Source organism: Nomascus leucogenys, chromosome 11 (genome assembly GCF_006542625.1).
Source record: "Nomascus leucogenys isolate Asia chromosome 11, Asia_NLE_v1, whole genome shotgun sequence".
In the NCBI taxonomy this organism is placed as follows: Eukaryota; Metazoa; Chordata; class Mammalia; order Primates; family Hylobatidae; genus Nomascus; species Nomascus leucogenys.
Window position 1 is genome coordinate 39,787,217 of NC_044391.1, and position 19,274 is coordinate 39,806,490.

Below are 19,274 nucleotides of genomic sequence, written 5' to 3' on the forward strand. Positions count from 1 at the left end.
CAGGAATTCATTAATAATCACAGAACTAGATCAAAAGAAAAAAACATCCCACTAGAGATGGATAAAAAAACTATTCCTGCAGGAAAATATTAATAAACTAGAAATAATATAATCCTTATTATGTAAGAAAATGTATCTCAATCTATTTCATAATTTGTCAAATGCCAGAGGCATTCTTGTTACAATCGGGGCATGTTTTATATTAAAGATTATTGGTGATGGTCACTTTTTCAAAAATCAAGTAACTTTTCCAGTACATTAATAAAAATATATATTTATATCCATTATTTCCAGAAACTCCACTCAAGTAGTAATAAGAATTTAAATTATGAATGCACAGGAAAAAGCATAGGAACAAAGATAATTGTAAAGAAGGAATGTTAGCAAATTTTAGGAATATATGAAGAGGGTGGAGGAGTTAGCACCACAGAGGAAATTCAGGTTCAATGTCTATAAGGAGAGTGACATTGAGAAGCAAGCTATCTTGCTCTCTGAAACTCTAACGGGTCCAGAGATTACAGGCAGGAGGTTAAGGGCTGAGTACATAATGGTAGGTTAAAAATGTGTGTAAATAACAGATCACCAGATCACTTCTATCCCCTCTTTGGCTCACTACCCTGCACAATTAGGAGACAACTTTTCTTTTTGTCCAGCAGGGTTTAAGAAGTTGATTATTAGAAGAAATTAATCCATAGATTTTGAGACTTTCAGACAACTGAAATATGGGAAGCTGGAAGTGAGGGATTGAAAAGGGATTAAGAGAAAGTCTTCATATTGAAAGTGAGAATTGTCAACTTACTTCCCACCCACCATCTTTCAGAAGATTTTCCAACCCTAAGGAGATAAATAAAACCTTGAAAATAGGAAGAAGCAAAAAAATGGAACTTGGAAGAAATGCATTTAATGCAGGGCACAGGAGAAAAATTAAAACAATTTAGCAATAGCTGCAGAGAGATAAAAAATACTGATCTTTATGCCACCAATAATCTTAGGTCCTAATCTTGTGGCTTCTTCAGCAGGTAGTACTGTGACCCAGAGATCCCATCTCGTGGTTCCTTTTTGATTGTTCATTGCCATGTTCCAAGGTTTCATCAGGCCCACAATGGTCTTGATGTACGTGGATTTTCTTCTTATCTTAGTGCAGTTCTGGGAAGGCTATTAGCTGTTTTTCATTGCTTTAACTTGCAAGAGTCTATCGGAGCCTGGGAGAGTAAAAGGGCAAGAATTAGATAACTTTAATTTTAGACATCTCTAATGAGTCTGAAAAGATTAATGGGGAAAGTAGATTCATTCTCAGGTAAAGGGTGGAGGTAAATGCTGAGCTACTGTTTATCCTTCTAAGAATGCTTAGAATCTCTTTCTCATAGAAGGAAGTAAAGAAAAAGGCAGGATTATTAGCCCTGCTGTACCTGGGATGATACCAAACCATCACCTTCACTGGCTGTCAGCAGAACTGATGAGTGAAGAAAGGATCATGGCTGATCCAATGGTGGGGAAGTGATTTTGTTTGGAAGGCCAATCCATAAATAAGGGCAAGTATAAGACATGAACTAGTATATTTCAAGAAGTACTTCAGTCACACAAACAGTTTGTAGTTTGTCTTTTTATTTATTTTATTGTTCATGATGTAACATTGATGATGTAAATGATATAATTATAAAATATTTAGTTTGGAGCAATGCTTTTACATTTTCTCTTAAGAAAATTAAGAATTTACCTTCTGTAGTCAGAATGGCTGAAATCAAATTTTCACTCAAATGCCTGCTAGATAGCAGGTCTTGGACAAGTATTTTAACCTCTTGTGCCTCAGTTTTTCCATTTACAAGATGGAAATTAATAGCACATAGCATATCTTGTATCAGGTCAAATAGTTGTTATTGTTAATGTTGTTGTTATTATTATAAGCATTTTGGTCTAGCCTCATTTTAAATCTTTCATGAGATGTTGCCTAGATCTGGTTATCCATGTGCTATATCCTAACCTCTCTCTTTGTGTCCCATGTTTTCACATTCAACCACTGACCCAAATGCAGTCCACATACATAAGCACAGTTAAGCAAACAAGGCTCTGTGGAATGAATTCTGTAATGAGAAGACTGTTGATTTATACTGTCCTCTCTGCTGTAAATAACATCTTCATTTTAACATATGTACTTTTCACTATGAATATATGTAAAATTGTCTCTATATTTTAAAGAATAAAACTGATAGAAATTTGGCTGCAATCCTAGCCATTTGGGTGAGATTTAATTATTATTGCTAGTTTAATCTCATGCAAAATATTTCAAAAAGTCACTCTCCAAGTTCAGGATATTTATTATAATATTTCATTATGCTAATTTCATGTTTTATAAGATGACAAGCTATTGTCATGATTTATTCCTTGTCTATATTCTTTTGAGGAAGCCAATTGAACGTTAAGTTCTTGTGGATGTATTTCTTTAAAAAGTAGTGGTGTCATACCATGTACTGTCATTATTTAAAACTGTGACATTCTGACAGTGTGTCAGAAAAAAATGGTGGCTGTGTGAAATTTACATGCCTAAGTTTGTAACTAAAACTAATTTTGTCAGGATATATTTTATAATTACCAATTTAAAGAAGTGTATAATTAAAGTAAAATGAGCTCTGCATGTGCCTAGAAACATAATTTTTAATGCTTTTGTTAGATTTTCTTTAATTTAATTATTTTATAATATATTTAATTTATTTCAGAGATAGTGATAGAGTAAGATTATTCTTCAAAAATTTGCAGTCATTTGGAGAAATCCATGAACAACTTACTATATTAATTATTTTCACATTAATTTAGTGACTTTTAAAAGAGGAACAGCAAATCAACCAACTTTCAAATGCTCCCCCTTCTTATACTTCTGTATTTTATTTATAGCAGAGGAAAACCTTTCTTCCTTTCTTCCTGTCAGCTGTGCAGTAACTACTGAAATTGGATAAAGAATCTCCAAAATATGCTTTAGCACTTTGAGTTAGCCTCTGTTCAATAATTTGAGTAAGATGATTATTTTTCTAGCTAAATCAACTACATGGTTTCATGATATAGGTCTAAAAAGCAGCTTATTTTTTAACATTCCTGTATAATACTTTGAAAACATCCCTCAGTAAGGGGAATTTATTTTTACAGAGTAACTTTGTAGACATGTAATGAATATTTTTTACGTTTGGATTCTAATGTTATAATAATGTGCATTTTTAGTTCCTGATCTCATCTTCCTCACAAGGGCACTTGCTCACTCCGGCCAGCCTGATCATCTGGTAACAGTGTAAGACTTGCAGCGTGTGTATGTTCTGAACTTCATTACTATTGAGTAGAAATATTTAGTCGCCATATTAAAAGGGTTTCATTATTGAATGTATTTGAAGTGGCCCGCTTATGAAATGATTGGGCATGTGCCACTACATTCAAAAAAGATGATGCATATTTTTAAAACCAGCTATCTTTCTGAAAATTGAAGGAGATGGGTAAATAACGTATATTTTTGTATAAAAATTAAATAGCTGTGAATGATGGATAAATCGCTTAACTTCTTTGGACTTCAGTTTTCTCATCTGTAAAATAAACATAACATTATCCTTCTCTGGTGAGTTCAAATAGTTTTAAAAATGAGATAATGAGATAATCAATGTGAAAATGCTTTGAAAAGTATAGAGCACTGTGCAACTTTAAGGCATTACTATTTTTCACTATTTTGTTATTTAAATCTACAACAGGGTTAAGTACCTTTTTCCTGGTAAACAGGAATGGAAAAATAAAATTATTATCTTTAAGATAATTCACATTTCCGAAGTAGAAATAGAATGTGCACAGGCTATGATGATACAGGGTAAGTTATATATAATCAACTCAGTATGCAGTAACAACTCACCATGTTGGCAACGTTGCAGTGGGTGGTAGAGTACCATTGCTATTCAAAGAAATACCTGAACAGAGGAAGAGAAATGACAACGATGTTGCAGTGATAATGACAACAATACAGATATAATCTCTGTTGAGGCACAGGTTTTTGTCTCTTTTTCCTTAATGTTTTGTTAGACCCAAGGATTAGGCTCAAGGTACATAGCAGGTACTTAATAAATATTTGGCAATATTACTGAATGAATATCACTTACTTTGACGTAAACAAAAAGTTTGCACCTATTTTCATGTCATCAAGAATGTATTTAGTATTTCCTACTTCTACTGAAAAGTCATGTGGTTTTTGTTATTTATTCTATTAATATGGCATCTTTTATTTATTGATTTTCAGATGATAAATCAATCTTGCATTATTGGGATAAATCCTACTTGGTCAAGGTATATAATACTTTTATATAGTATTGTATTCTATTTAAATAACATTGGTCTATAATTTTCTTTTCTTGTAATGTGTTCCTCAGATTTTGGTATCAGGGTAATTCTGATCCCATATAATAAGTTGAGAAAGAGTCCTTAGTCTTTAATTTTTATGGAAGTTTACAGAGAATTGACATTATTAGTATTTTTTTAAATCCTTGGTAGAATTCAACAGTTAACTCCATCTGGGCCTAGAGCTCTTCCTGTGGAATGATTTTAAATTATGAAACCAAATCCTTTAATAAATATCATGCTATTCATGCTACCTATTTCTTCTTGAATTTGGTAGTTTGTGTTTTCCAAGGAATTTGCCCATTTCATGTAAGTTTTCAAATGTATAGGCATAAAGTTGTTGGTAATATTCTCTTATTATGCTTTGAGTATATATAGAATCTGTAGTGACATCGCGATTTCCATTCCTAATATTGGTAATTAGTATCTTGTCTTTTTTTCCTCCATGATCAGTCAGGCTACAAGTTTGTCAGTATTCTGGATCTTCTAAAATAATCAGCTTTTGATTTCATTGATTTTCTCTATTGTTTTTCTACTTTCTATTTTACTGATTTCCACTCTGATCTTCATTATTGCCTTTCTTCAACTTGCTTTGGGTTTCATTTGCTTCTCTTTTTCTAGTTTAGACCATGTACCTTTAGTGTGATTATTGATATGGTTAGGTTTAAATCTATTATTTTGCTACTCATTTCCTACTTGTTCTGCCCATTCTTTGTTCCCTTTTTACTTTTGTACCTTTTTATGGGTTGATTATTTTGAAAATGATTCCATTGTATCTCCTTTTATTGGCTTATTGTCTACAACTCGTTGTTTTGTTATTTTAGTTGTTACTTTAGTATTTATAGTATACATCTTTAAATTATAATCTATCTTCAAGTGATATTGTAGCATTTCATGTATATCATGGGAATTTTACCAAAAGTGTGTTTCCATTTCTCCCTCCTATTGTGCTGTCATTGTCATAGATTTTACTTTATATTAGTTATAAATCCCATGCTGAATTTTTATGAGTTTTCTTTAAACATTCAAGTATCTTTAGATATTTAAATAATTAAAAATGTTTATTTTTTCATATGGTTACCTTCTCCTGTGCCTTTTATTCTTTGTATAAATCAATTTTCCCATTTGGCATCAGTTTCCTTCTGCTTGAAGGACTTCCTTAAACATTTGTTGAAGTACAAGTCTGCTGGTGATGAATTCTTTCAGTTTTTGTATGTTTGAAGAAGTCTGTTCCATTTTCTGTAAGATATTTTGGCTGGGTGTAGAATTCAAAGTTGACTTTTTTTTTTCTTTTAGTATTTTGAAAAATGTTGGCTCCACTATCTTCTTGGTTACAATGTTTCTGACATAAAATATTTGCCATCCTTATCTTTTTTTCTTTTGTACTTAAAGTGTGTGTTTTCCCCCCTGACTACTTTTAAGATTTTCCCCTACCTCTATGACTCTTTTGGAGAAATTTGATGATAATGTGCCTTGGAGTAGTTTTATTCATGTTTTGTGTGTTTATGTGTGTGTGTGTGTGTTTGTGTATGCGCACACACACGTGCCTGGTGGTTGTTGAACTTTTTGATTGTGTGGATTTATATTTTCCATCAAAATTTGAAATTTTTTTTTGCCAGTATTTCTTTAAATTATCTTCTATTCTTTGGGGGCTTCAAATATATGTATTTTAAATCACTTAAAATGCTCCCACATGTTGACAATTCTCTCTTCTTTTTTAAAAAATTTAATTCTCTTTTCTGAGTGTTTCATATTTTGGTAGTTTCTGTTGCTGTATCTTCAGGTATGCTAATCTTTTATTCCTGCAATATCTAATTGGCTGTTAGTCTCATCCAAAGTATTTTTTATCTGACAGGTTATAGTTTCATCTCTAGAACTTCTATTTTGTTCTTTCTTAAAGTCTTTTATGTCACTACTTAGTTTTTTGGGCATAGGGGATACAGTGACACAACTGTTTCAATGTGTTTTTTTCTGTTTTCTCTTCAATTAATCCTAGGATCTCTATCAGTTTTTGGCCTATTTTGATTGATTAATTTTTCCTTATTTGGGGTTATATTTTCCTGCTAATTTGCATACCTGGTAATTTTTTATTATATACGAAATAATGCAAATTTTACTTTCTTGGGTCTTGAAAATTTTTTTGTACTTCTATAAATATTCTTCCTTAGCTTTATCTAAGGGCAGTTATTTGAAAACAGTTTTATCCTTTTGGTTCCAGTTAGGCATGACTAGAGTAATGCTGTCTAGGGCTATTACTTCTCACCACTGGGGGAAGCCTCTTCGGTTTACCATACTCAGTGTCCCGTGATCAAAGAGGCTTTCCTCTCATTTCTAGCCTTTTGTGACCATCAGGAACTATTACCTTTAATTCTTTATGCTTATTCTTTCCCTAGCCTCATTTAGTTTCCTTACACACATGTACAGCTCAGTACCCTGCTGATTTTTCAAGGGAAGAACTTCTGTATAGGCCTGGAATTCTCTGTGTTCTTTGGTGCTTCCCTCTCCTCTCTGGTTCTTCCTCCTGTGAACACTTCGGTGTTGTCAGACTTTCAGCTCTGTTTCTTCCACTCTGTGAGTTTCCTCACTTCTTCTTCGGTTTCTGCTCACTGCCTCATCACTGGAAAATCTTTCAAGGCATTAAACTGGAACAATATTTGGTCTCACCTTGAAAATTTCACATCTCACAGGGATTACTCTCCTTTGTTGCCTCATGTCCAGTGTCATAAAATGTTTGCTTCAAATATTTTGTCCATTTTTAATTATTTCAGGTGGGATAGTAAATCTGGTTCATTATGCCATCTTGACAGGAAATGGAGTTTCTGACTCATAGTAATTTTTATGTTACAAGAAAAATGTTTTAAATGCTTACTTTTTCACTTTTTACTAAGAAGGCTAATTACTTTACCTCTCTGCCTCAATTCCCTCATCTAAAAATTAGAATTATAGTTGTCCCTACTTTCAGAGTGGTTGAGAAATTTTACTGATATAATGGTATAAAGCTCTGAATAGACACATTGCAAGCACCCAATAAATTACTTATTTTATCACTATTTTATATTACAAATCACATGAAACAGTCATTTGTAAATGCTGTCTGTCCACTTATATTGAATTCAATTTCTATTTCTATTAAACAAGCTGAATATTTACGTTATGTGCAAGCAAAGAGTGAAGTGGATCTACTGAATGAGAGAGAAGAATCATACATCTTGAAAGACAGGTGGTAACTGTGAATATAGTTAGTTGGGTAAAATTTCTTGGGAGAAATTTTATTAAGGACACTTAACATGGTGCTCAAAATTTTCCTCTGAGAGTGAAATTCCCTATCCAGACAAAAGATTCCCAGTAACAATTTGCCAAGTCCTTTATTTATGATTTGGATCCTCTCTGTACCCTCCTGTATAAAATCTCCTGTGAAGGAAGACACACATTTATTTCCATCTTTCTCAGTAAAAGTTGGGCTGTTAAACCAGAAGCATGGGATTTTAACATATCTCTATGGTATCTTACTCATCAGTTTTTTTAGGCATGTGTCACTAAAGCTACCCACTGGAAAACATTTCACCGTTCCCTAAGGTGAAATGTAGAAGCTACTTAACAGTAAATACTTTATATCTTATGAACTTTGGCAGGGAAGGTAATTAGTAACTTGGTATTTAAAATGTCCAAGGAAATTTATGGTATATAAATTCTTAACACAGTTATAACATATTTGACAGAGTTTAATGGAAACAATATTAGGCATATTTCAAATCATCATAGAATTCAGATTATCTACAGAAAATGTTGCCTAGTGTATGGTGTGTTCAGCTCTGCTGTGTCTCTACAGAATATTGAGAAAGGGAAGAAGAAGCGATTTTTTAAACTCAAAATTAAAACAGAAATTCAAGCATATTTTTATATTAAAGAGTACTGTGCTTAATGTACATTTTTAAAAACAGCAAAATATGGCCGGGTGTGGTGGTTCACGCCTGTAATCCCAGCACTTTGGGATGCCGAGGCGGGTGGATCACGAGGTCAGGAGATCAAGACCATCCTGGCTAACACGGTGAAACCCCATCTCTACTAAAAATACAAAAAATTAGCCAGGCGTGGTGGCGGGCGCCTGTAGTCCCAGCTACTCGGGAAGCTGAGGCAGGAGAATGGCGTGAACCCAGGAGGCGGAGCTTGGAGTGAGCCGAGATCGCGCCACTGCACTCCAGCCTGGGCGACAGAGCGAGACTCCATCTCAAAAAAAAAAAAAAACAGCAAAATATAAAACATAGAAATAAATTTCTACCTTGGATCTAACTAGAGAGCTCATTTGCCTTCTCTACTTTTCTATTATTCAGTAAAAATAACAACCATTTTCGCATAGATTTTATGGGTACTGAGCTGCATTTTCTGAAGAAAAAATTATTTTCTTAGTAAATTCGCCTTTATATATGTATTTACTTCTTTCTTTTTTTTTTTTTTTTCAATTTGAGAGCAGGTACTGTTTATTAACCAACCAGCTTAGAAAAATAGTCATGGTAGACACCTTAGTTCATTCTTCTAATAAGCCTGTTGATCTGGTCCTCCCTGTTGCCAGCATCTCCACCTTCTACAAAATGGGTGGTCTTTTTCTTCATTCCACCTCGTGGAGAAGACAATTTGAAGGGCCACAGGAAGTTATTTGCCTCTTTGAAGCGTTTTCCAACAGTAGAGATCTCATGAATCAGATCCTCCATGCAGATGATGCCATATTTACCAAGAGATCGAGCAATCAAAGCGTTATCTGTCAAAGCAATTCGCTTCTTATTGATTTTGCCATAAGCACGCTTGTAGATTAGTTCATTTACTGACTTCAGATTGGGGTACCCCCATGCAATATACGGCTCTACAATACTCAGCATGTTAGTCGAAGCCTTGTTGAGCTTCACAAAGGTTCCATTGAAGATTTGACGAAGGCGAAACAGCTGCAACACCTTTCGAACCTTTGGGCTCACGCCATTGATACCTCTGATTCTGATGACAAACGCCAATTTGGGTTCTGCAGGTACATAGAAGTTGCCAGCTTTTCTTGCCATCCTCGCCATTCGAATTTCAGTTCTGTACATCTGACTATATTCCTTGTGATAGTGCTTTGCTTTTTCATAGATAAGCTTCCTCCTTGCCTTTCGAAGCATCTTTTGGGCAAATTTCTTTCTCAGGCGCTTGATCTTCAGCTCTGCGAAATTCTTTCGCTTTTTCTTAAGGGTTTCTGGCACAGCAGGAACCTCCTTCTTCTTCTCTTCTACACCCTCCATGGTTCCAGCCGGAAAAAGAGCTATGTATTTACTTCTAACAAAAAGAATCATAGTATTGTTTTATCAAAAAGTAAGCATAGATGATATTTATTTTAGGATACCCAATAAAGTAATACATAGCCTAGTCTAGTCTAGTATAGTTCAGAAATAGTTTAGTAAACCCTTATTTTTCCAATAACCCAACTGTATTGGGTCAGGACCAAGTCACATCTGCCTTCTCTACAATTTCTTCTGTGGTGAGCAATTCAATTTCTTCTGTGGTGAGCAATATCACTTTTTAGGGTCTTAATGAGTAATTTTCTTGGGGGAGTGGCCTTTGACAGAAAATATTTAGTTTCTTAGCACATGTAATGTGAAAAATTAGGGTATAAGTAAAAACTGGAAATGTCTTTTCAAAAATTATTTTTGTTTTGCAAATGCTATGACTAGTGTCTTGAACCCCGTAGATGAAAATGTCTGATAAGCTATCATAATAGAGGTATTATTTGTTGATTATGTACTATGTGTTAGGAACTAGATCAAGCAATTTACAGATATTATTTCAATGACTTCTTCCAACAAGCTTATAAGGTATTATTATCCTCATTTCACAGATAAGGAAACTGAGGTTGAATGGTTAAGAATATTGGCCAAGTAGCAAAGAAAGAATTCTAATAATATTGTCTGATTTCAAATATAGACTATGTTAGTGACTGTTTCATAGCACTTATGTTTACAAATGGCTTCCAGAAATTGTTCAGGTAGTATTCGTACTGAAATAGTAAATCAAATTAATCTACCATTCTATTGGTCTTAAAATCATTTTTCTTTGCATCCAAAATTACCATTGTAAAGTTTTCAGGGAAGATAGAATCCACATATTTTCAGCCTTTGTTTTGGCAGAAAAAAATAGGAGTTAAAAATTTGCAATTTGTTCAAAGTGCAAATATGCTGTGGCATTTTGGCATTATTCCAAGGGCACAGATTTAACTTGGAATTTTGGTGGCTGTTACTGGGAATGTACTGTTTATCAAATTCAGTGTTAACTGCACAGTTGAAGATTTTCTAGCAAAACTTTCTCTTTTTAACACTGAAAAAAATTCACCAAATTCTAAGGATTGATAAGTAAAATCCATAACGAGCTGCGGTCTTTAATGAACAAATCTTCTATTAAAAAGTAATCAGTTAGGTCATTCCACAGAGAGCTTGCATAATCAGGATTTGGATGGTCTTGGGCTCTCTACTAAAAGCTCACGACCTCACATCTTAATGGAAATAAGAGAAGATGAAGTTTATAGCCCTTGACTTATGTAATGAGTGAAATAACCAGCAAGCAAACATCTGTCAGATGGTAGTAGGTGCTCCTGAGAGGTATGACAGGTAATGATTTAATCAGATGCATTGGTAATTCTATGACCTGAAAGGGATGTTGTGTTTCCAAAGCCTGGAATTTTCTTTTTTCTAGATAATACTGTGTCCTTGTGTACAAAACGACTTAAAATGAAACATTAGAATGTAGAATATATTTTAGCCTAAAATGTTCTTTAGTTCTTCGTTGCTTTCAAGAATTTCTCCCTCCTTTGTGCTTCTAAATTGTTAATCCATGCAGATCATACTAAGCATTATTTCCTCTCACATATTAGAACAAATATCTGATTAAGAGGTTATTGACATTAGGAATCACAATTCTCCTAGCCAACCACACAGCAGGATTCAAAGCTTGTTCATTTAATGAATTGTTGTTTAGTGAAAGTACATGATTTTGTTCTCATAGGACACTTTGTTCCCTTTATTATTCAACAGAAGACAAAAAAAAAAAAACTACAAAATTTCAAGGACAATTTTTTGCCCTTTTAGCTTATTATGCTCCCTGGAACATACATAGAAAGAGGTGCATTTGTTTCTCACAGGTGGATGAGAATTCATTTTATCTTCCTGAGCCAAGGCCCTGAAGAATGTGATTTTCACCTTTTATTTGACTGGGTGACTGATTCTCTTTTCTTTACAAGTTGGTGCTACCTATACCTTCATTCAGCATTTTTTTTTTTCCCCCTTTTACCTGTATTTTTGGGATTTTACTCCCCCTGCTGGCCTCTGGCATGCATTAGAGTTGACTCTTTTCCAACGACTCCTGTTGCTGTCTGTTTCTCTTCAAGGAGCCTCATATATAGTACATTTATGTTCCAAACACAGCAGAAACGACATCAGTTTAAAGGTAGGTATTTTAAGTTTTCAGGAACTCATTTTTCTCAATTTTTTCTAGAGAGACTAAAGTAGACAAATGCTAATTTAGAAAATATAGAAACAACATTTTGAATTTTTGAATGCTAAATGTAATTGGTTTAATTACAAATCATTTTGCTAAAGAAAAGTTATGTTATGGCCCATAATGAAGAAAGTTTCTTTCTCCCTCCTAGGATAGCAGTAATTGTGCTGCAAAAAAACCAAAATGTTTCTATTTTAAAAATGTCTTATGAATTATAAAACCTTTGAAATTTATGGCTTGATGTTGCAGATAAATTGAACTAGATTTCAAAGTACAGTTAACTTGACTGCTTTGAAACAAGGGTCACTCATTGTCATTACCTCTTTATGACTATTTTTATGGGAGAATTTCGATAATTTAACTCTCAAAAATTGTCACATGCTATTTTAGCTTTTGTAGTTTTGCTTTTGTTAGATGCCACAACCTCTATTAACACAACTTGTATTTTTTCCTTTTATTTATGTTGAACTAAAATATACATGTGAATATTTTCTGGAAATTATTTACCTTAGATTGAAGAGAAGAGTTGCAGTTTTTACTTTGTTCTTTTGCTGTCATTAAAAGAAAAAAAATCATCTGACCAGGAAATAGTATTTTTAGTAAATATACCCTCAGAATCTTCTCTTTCCCATCTGAAAATAAGATGTTTTTACTTTTTGATAAGATAATGGTCAATGGGATTGAAAGATACTTTTTTCTCCTACAATTACAATAGACACTGGTATGGTTTATTGATGATTCTCATCAGTTATATTTCACCGAAATCTCATATCAACAGGAGAAAATTTCCCATTGTTTGGTTGGGAGCCAGAGGCTGAGAGTGCAGGTCGTTTTTCTTCATCTGAGGCAAGTGGAATAGCCAATCCACCACTTTGTTTTCTAGGTCTAAAATGATCTGTTCAGTCTTTCCTAATTCATGGGTGTGGCATTCATAGGAGAGGCTGGTGACACAAAGGAAATAAGACATCTATGCATCAATTTCTTTATATTGTACCATGGGATGGGTGTTTTAAAAATTATTCTTATTTGTTTTCTGCACCATACTGAATGAATATTTCACAGTACCTCTTTTTAGAACACAAAACTTTGTGAAAAATAAAATTCACCATATTAATGTAACATTTTCCAATCCTAGTTACCAGCACTGCAAAGTACACACCACTCAACAACTGCCAGAATATGCAGCTATGTGTATTTTTAAAGCATATTATAAATTTTCCAACTCTTAGCAGAAAGTGAAGGAAAATGAGCACTTCATTAGCAACACTCTTAGTTGTGCAGCCAAGAAATAAAACATGAAGTAAAGTTTCTAGATACTATGGGAACTCCATCATGACTCCCTGGGGAGTCTTAGGGGAGGATGTTTTTCATAATGAGTCCACAAAGAAATTTTTAATACTAGAACATCCTTACTTAGCCATTTGCTTGGATTTCTACCACTAATGGGAAAACAAAACTAACAAAAACAACTCCTATGTAAATTGTGTTTATTCCTATTCAGTTAAAATAAACAAAGGGATCTTAGACCAAGTTGATAAACTGCAACATGTTTTTATTTATTTTATTTTATGTTATGTTATTTTATTTTATTTTTTAGACAGAGCCTCACTCTGTTGCCCATGCTGGAATGCAATCTTGGTTCACTGTAACCTCTGCCTCCCAGATTCAAGTGATTCTCCTGCCTCAGGGTCCTGAGTAGCTGGACTACAGGCATGTGCCACCACACCCAGCTAGTTTTTTGTATTTTTAGTAGAGACGGGGTTCTCAAACTCCTGACCTCAGGTGATCCGCCCACCTCGGCCTCCCAAAGTGCTGGGATAACAGGCATGAGCCACTGCGCCCGGCCTGCAGTATGTTTTTAATCTGTATCTCAGTGCCCTCTGTTTTTACAAAGTAGATGATAAGTTTTGGGTTTTGAAATAGGTAAAGGGTTGACAGTCATAGATTCTTGCTTTTAGTTTTAAGAGAAAAGAAGTAGGTAGCAAATTTTTGAGTTGAAAGACAGATCATGCAGTAACTGGCAACTGTTTTTCAAAATTCCCTCATCATTAGAATCTCTTGAATTGCTGGTTTAAAATATCAGTTTCTAGGCTGCTCCACAAAAGATTTTGGGTCCTGCAGTTGGACATGAAAAGCACAAGCACCCCAGGTAATTCTTATGATCAGGAGAATTTGGGAAACATTTATCTGATTTAATTAATTATAGAGGCAATGTCAGCGATTAAGAGGTAAGATGTGGAGTATAGATTCATATGTTCATTTAGGAAACACTTGCCTATCAACACTTACTGAGCGTTTATACTATGGACCACATTTGAGCATACTTACTACATGTGTGATTTTTGAACTTGTCTTTTACCCTTTCTGAATCTCAGTTTCTCATTTAAAAAATGAGCTTAATACCTTACTCATGGATTTTTGGGAAGGTTCAATTAGATATGCCCCAAGAAATGCTTAATTTTTCTGAAAAATACCACTGTTTTTAGGCATCTATTATACTGTAGGGGTCATGATTTAATTATTTCTATTAGGTATTTTTACTATATACCAAGATTTCATTATGCAATCACACATCTGTTGTTCTGAACTGTGGTTCTTAGTGGCATCTTTTGGAGATGTATTTAGAGGTAAAGAATCCTTTAACAACTTTTAGGATCCAAAGTCTCCTAACACAAACTTTCTCCTTCTGCCTTCTCTTTAGCCCTTTTAAAACTGGTGTATTTCCTACTTAAACTCACATATTTCAACTTCTTGAAACACTATTAAAATTACAGCTACTATTTGTTAAGCACTTACTGTAATCCAGGCACAGTCCTGGATGCTGCTTGTGTTATTTAATCTTCAAAGTAGTACTGCAGTTTAGGTATTATGACTATTTAAGTGGAGTCTGAGAACAGAGAACTCAGTAATTGAGACAGCATCTTACAGGTATGATGCTGTGAAGAACAGAAATTATTTTAATCCCTGTATATCTGTCTTCAAGCCCAAGTTCTGTCCACTATAAGCTATTCCCATAACTTTAATACAGTCATTTTCCCAAGATTAGGATATGAATTTCTCCAATTGGCTTCCTAATGGTTTCCTGTCACTCAAAGTAAAATTCAGAGTCCTTACTAAGGCCTACAAAGCACTGCACCATATGTCTTTCATGTTGAAGGACTTTTGCATTTGTTGGTCCCTGTGCTTGAAACTGTCTTGCCTTAGGTAAGCTGTGCACCTTTCCCTGGCCTCATTAGAGATGTCTTTCCAGATGACCTCCCATACTTCAGAGCATCTACACACATACACACACACACACACACACACACACACACACACACACACACATTGCCCTTCTTCTTTGCTGGCTTATTTTTTCTCTGTAGCAGTGATCAACAGCTAACATCTTAACATCTTATATAGTTTTCTTTATTTTTTCTTTCTCCCAGTATAATGTTAGTCCCTGAGAATGGTAGCTTAATGTTATCTGCTTTATCCCTACTGCCTAGCAATAGCAGGGACTCAATAAATATTTGAATCTCAAACATTGAATTGGGGGACATATCTGATATTCTTTATATTAGTAATTTAATAATTTTCACAGCATTTGAACTTCATATGTGATATCTTAGTGGTTACCCTAATATTGTCTTTGTTAAGTATACTTTTCTAAACAAAGTTCCTGATAAAAAAAAATGTGGTCTTGTGTTTTACTTTTTGCGCCAACAGGAATAGCACTATGCAGAAAAAATATATCTTTCTATACAGAATATTTAGAATAAAGGGTTTTTGGAAAGATCCCTTACTCGAGTAATGAAGTGGCTATTCAGTATTAATACTTAGTATATTTCACTTGTTCTTTGCTTTGGAAATTAGGGCTTTGGAACATATGTGAGAATTAGGTATTACTTCAGTATTAGGAGGCCCTCTACTTGCTGATAGAATACTTCGTTTGTCCCAGTTCTGGCCATCATTCATTATTATTAGTAGTAGTATATAAGCATGGTAATGCTAATTCAATAGGTTTTCCAGGTTTTTTCTCCCTCCTGTTATTATCTTTTATTTTGAAGTTGCCTTTATTTCAAGTTGTATTTGTGGGTATTCAGAATTATTGTACATGTGTGTAACTCAGTGGTTCAAAAGTCATTAGCCTTTAACAAATTAGAATTTATTTTAAAAATTCAAGATCTGAAAACATCATTTCATTGACTCTCAAGTAATGTTAATGCCAAGTTTTGAAAAGCAATTTTTCTTTTTGGAGGCAGTAATTTTGGGTAATTGGATTCCATGAAAAAAATGGATTCAGGAGCTAATTGTGTACCAGGTTTACAGGCATTTGTGCAAAACAACATTTAGCAACTGTCAGTGGCAATACTCATCTAATTTCTCTTTATCACTAGCTGGTCAATCACGTATTTTCATCAATACAAGTATTTTAATTTCCTCTTTCAGGTATCCTCTTTGTGTGTTTTCTTCCTTCTCACTCTCCCTTCTCTCCTTATTTTAAGCTACTTTAGAAAATAGTAATACTTTACTGATGTGTAAGATGCAAATCACTTTGGAAGTGAGAAGGTGGATATTTATACATTTGTTCTATGACGGGGTTTCTAAGTCTGTCCCACTGGGAATGGTTAGTACATTCCATAGCTATAAGGGAAAAATCCACTTTTTCCCAGAAATAAAGGTCAAGAGACATGGAACAACTCTTTTATTATTTGCTTTCAAAACAGAGGGAATATGATTTATGTTGAATATAAGCTTATGTCATAGCTGTGCAGGTGCTGCCGTGAAGCTGTGACCCCTGTCTAATCCCCATAACGACACTGGGCATTGACCACATTTGCTTTGTAGTTACTGAGCTACTTTCCCAGGGGCCTTCTAGTTTCTGAACCCAGCCGCTGGGTAGCTGGTCGACCCGTGCTTGGTGCAAGAATGTTGTTTTGTAAGTGCAACCTGAAATACATTTTATAACCCCTGCCTAAGTTAAATGACTGTAGGTCTGTGATGGAGCTTCTGTGATTGAATCAAAGTCTCCTCTTAACTCCTTTTTTTCCTTCGTGAATTTAGTAGTCGGCTGTAAATAGTTTTTTCTGCTTTATTTTTTATTGCATTAAACATAATCACAATGATTTATTTCAAAAACACTGAACAGTTGCTTGGTATTTACAAGATAAAATGTAATACTGACTTTAATACATCATTACCTGATTTACTTATATAATTTTTATTTATCATTGTAAGATAGTTAACATTTTTCCATGTTGCTTCAATATTTTTCCCTTTAAAGATTAATGGCTTGGTAAAATTTGCAATAATCACACAAAAAATTTGTTTTCCAATTTCATTCTGTCTTCCAACATTTTGATCTCCCAGAGTTTTAATATTTTTAAAATTTCTTATGTGTTATGAATTGTAAAATAAAACAAAAATCCCCCAAAACAAAAAAAGACAGCTATATTAAAAGTATTAACTTTATTTTAAATTTTATTAATGCTTTTTATAATGGGAGGGAGGATTTGTATATTTAAATGACCATTTAAGGCAAAGTGAGGAAGTTAAAAACCAGGACGCTGAAGCTAAACTGAAGTTGAATCTCAGCTCTATCATGTCCCAGCTCTATGATTTTGTTAACCTCTCAAAATCTGTCTCATCTGTAAAAAAAGGTGAAGGATAGTAAAACTATCTATTACATAGCTGTTGCGATTATTAAATAAGTTAGCATTTGAAAAGCCCTACATAAATATTTGCTGTGTAGATAATGTTTAATTTTGTCAAGAACTTTTAAAAGATGTGTTTTGAGTCTTTCATACAGGCACACCCACACAGGTTATTACAATTTTATCAAGAAATTATATTGTCTTAAATCTCAAAAAATTTGAACTGACGATGAATATGTGGAAAGTGACAATATACAAGATTATCCACTATTTGAAGGAGTGTGTGGAACAGAACAGAACTAGATCACGTAGCTGTGGAGAACAAAAGCTCAAGAAGAAAAAAATTCAAAATGAGTTTATATTTTTCTCACAATAGCTGTAGGCACCCTTCGAGCTTCAGTTAAGTGATGACAACATAATTAGACAGTAAAATATTCTGTTTCTGAACTGTTCTTTGTGTGACCTTCAGTTATCTCTGCGGATCCTCAGCTTTCTTAAGGTTTCCTTAGGCTGTCTGTTTAATCTGATTTTTCTGAAAAACGTACATGAATAAATAGGCCCTCCAACCAAAAATATTAATATTTAACATTTAGCCAAAGAGGTAGCAAATATTATTTTCAAACAAAATGAAGTAAGATAGAAGAGCTGAGGCAATATAATATTCTGCTTAGAGGGAAACAGTAGGTTGCCACTGATTTTTAGTCCTATATTTTGAAAACTATTTGAGATGGAAGGACTAAAATTGCAATGAAGATTACTGCAACACAGTTACTTGGTCCTCATATCATTAATTGATTAAAGGTAATTGCCAGGGAGTCACCTCTGGAGGGCAGTGCAGTCTTATATTTGTTGGAGGAGCTTCAGGTACCTTTAAATTTTCCAGAAGTTCATCTCAATGATTCTTGGCCTTGTGAGATGTGAGTCATTCCCCGTTTTAAATACTCAAAGGGAACGTAAAGGTGAAAATAAGCTCTTTTTCGTTATGATGGTTAGCATGCTAGATTCAGGGAAAATGACGGGAAATAGGACTTATCATATAGAGTTAGTGAATCTCGGTTTGCAAATAAGGAGCCAGCTGATGTTTGTTTTTTTCCCCTCTTTTCCCCTCTTTGGTTCAGATACTTGTGAACCTCAACTTCATGATCCTTGTTTTTGTCTCTGTCCTACTCTAAAATACAAATCTGTATCTTCTAAGAAAATCTTTTAACAGCCTCACCATATAGGGTGTTGCAGAAGGTCAGCTTGGCAGCCAGCAAAATATCTTCCAGTACCTTAACAAATCAGCAAAATATTTTGAGAAATGCTTTACTTTTATGAACAAATACCCTGATAGTTATTGGATTTGTCATAGCATCTAAGGTTTCTCTCATAACCATACTGACCTTCATGTGCTATTATATTACAAAACCAACTCTTTATGTAATCAAACCTAAGGAAGAATGCTTAATTAGCTATACATGACCCTGTGTTATGATACAGGCATACAAAAGTTATTTTCTTCAGCACTATCTAGCTATTGTACAAAGAAACTTCTTTATAAAGTAAGACATGGGATATTTGATGTCTCAGGAGTAAAGTAATATTGGGATTTTTTTTTCCTCTGCAAGCTGTTTGAGAGCTTTCAGCAGGAGGATACCATATTTAAAGGTAGCCTAAGATCTCATAACTCCATGTGTCACAAAAAATGTGTAGGTTATGAAAGACTTTTCTCCTGAGCAAAACAACTGTGCTTTTTAGCTCTAAATCATGACATAGTCTTGTTATACC

At 34.0% G+C, this 19,274-nt stretch overlaps 1 protein-coding gene and 1 pseudogene across 5 annotated transcripts in view; one reads left to right on the plus strand and one right to left on the minus strand.

Annotated features, from left to right (window-relative positions):
* Window positions 1-19,274, plus strand: part of HDAC9 (histone deacetylase 9) — a 906,822-nt gene that overhangs the window by 245,651 nt on the left and 641,897 nt on the right. The gene's annotated exons all lie outside the window — the stretch shown is intronic.
* On the minus strand, window positions 8,801-9,656 carry LOC100607377 (annotated as a pseudogene). The gene has a single exon (XR_004032249.1). The product of XR_004032249.1 is annotated as a 60S ribosomal protein L7 pseudogene (transcript).